The sequence below is a fragment of the Octopus bimaculoides genome, chromosome 23 (genome assembly GCF_001194135.2).
Source record: "Octopus bimaculoides isolate UCB-OBI-ISO-001 chromosome 23, ASM119413v2, whole genome shotgun sequence".
NCBI classification, from domain to species: domain Eukaryota; kingdom Metazoa; phylum Mollusca; class Cephalopoda; order Octopoda; family Octopodidae; genus Octopus; species Octopus bimaculoides.
The window spans coordinates 35,336,275-35,338,220 of record NC_069003.1 but is presented as its reverse complement, the minus strand read 5'-3'; the positions used below and the strand labels follow the sequence as shown (position 1 = coordinate 35,338,220).

The 1,946-nt window shown below is 36.2% G+C and overlaps 1 protein-coding gene across 1 annotated transcript in view; it reads left to right on the top strand.

The window, feature by feature from the left end:
- Positions 1 to 1,946, top strand: part of LOC106878309 (sorbitol dehydrogenase) — an 11,579-nt gene that overhangs the window by 3,005 nt on the left and 6,628 nt on the right. The window lies entirely within an intron of this gene.

Genomic DNA, 1,946 nt, shown 5'->3' with positions numbered 1-1,946 from the left:
AAATTCGAATACAAAAATATTTTTCTGGGATCTATTTTAAAACGGGGGCGCCAGTTTTCATTTATGTTTTATGTAGTGTTTTTGGTACAGAAAGACTTTCAAACTTCGTATACTTATCTATTTTGTGTTATAGAACAGAAAAAGTGTTTTGTTAGTGTTTCGTTAAGAAAATACTGGTGCCCCCGTTTTAAAATAGATCCATAAACTTTACAAACCCACTTCTTCTAACGTAAACTCCAGTTTTTCCTCTATAAAATCCATCAAATGTTGATATTTATCGTCTTCGTGTCGTTTTACGACATCTTTCTATAATGCTCCTCCCCCATTTCTTCATCGTGTCAACGATTCCACTGGAAGGATAAATGTAACCACGACAAAGTTTTCTAATCACGGCTCGTACTCAAGTCGGGATTAATATCGACTTTGTGGTTAGTTTCTGAATATCATTTATAGATTCATATCAAAGAGAGAAATCAGAAATGATTTCTTGCACGGTTATTTTTTATTTTTATGGGTTGTAGTGGGTCAGCCGATTATATCGTCCCAGTATTTCTGTTTCTTTAATAAATGATCGACTCCCAAAAGGATGAAAACCAAAGTCAGTGAATTCTTTCATTGGTGTTACAACTGAACAAGAAAGATGTGGTGGAGTGATAAAGCTGTCTTTTGATAGTTAAGTTTTGAGTTCAAATCTTGTGGAGATCAAATTTACTTTTCATTAATTTATCATTAAAATAAATAAAAAGATTTGTAAACTATTAGGGTTCATATTATCGACTATTCCCTATACTCTTGCCCAAATTTAAGCCTTAGTACCCATGCTATAGACTATAGTCTGCCTCCCAATATGTAACTTTGTTGCAAATGGTGGAAATTATTATTATTTGATAACTGCAAGCATTGAGCTGGCAGAATCGTTAGCATGCTGGGTAAAATGAGCAGCAGCATTTCACCTCTCTTTACGTTCTGAGTTCAAATGCCACCAGGGTCGAGAAAATAAGTACCAGTTGAGCACTGGGGTTGATTTAATCAACTTAGCACCCCCACCCCCACCCCCCGATACTGCTGGTCTTGTGCCAATGTTCGAAACCATTATTACTTTCTAACTCTGGCACAAAGTCAAACGATGATTGTGAGCGTTTATAGTTGTTAGATTGATCTGATTACACTTGACTGCTATTTAATGTCGTCAACACAAAAAGATAACAGCCAAAGTTGAAATCGTCATTGACAAAAGAAACAACTATTAAGCTGTGTACTGTCATTATGTAGCCCTAGGTCAGCAGCGGTCATGCTGACCTTTATGCACAGACATTCCAGTTATGTCCATCATGTTTTTATTTATTCAGGACAGTATCTCAGACTGCATTATTCAATATATTCTGCCATGTTTTTAAAGATTTTGAGGAAGATTTGGCAGCTATTACTGGAAGATTAACTGATTACTCAGAGGCCCTATTGACATATGTTTCTCTGAGCTAAGATGTAGGACATCTCTTCTGGGCTGTGATTAAGAAATCATTTCTACCCCTTCACCATTCACACTACATTCTCTACCCCCATCTCTATCTCTCACTTTCCCCACACACTCTTACTACCTATACCCACTCACTCTCTTCTCTTCACCTTTTTGTGCCTTGAGGGCACATTCTAACACCTTCTAACCACCAGGTCTACCCCAGTTACTCCCACCCTTTTGTAATTTGAGTAGCCTTGTAACTCCTCTACTGCAAGAAACCTGTTCCTGTCCCTCCTTTCATACTTCAACTCTCACAACTCCTAGCATAAAGCCACCTCTCTCTCTCTCTTTCTACAGTACTCCTACTCAGTTTAAGGGAAACTTTCTTCATTTCCCTTTTCTCTTTCTACTTATATAAATATATATGTATATATATATATATGTATATATATATATGTATATATATATATATATATATATATATATG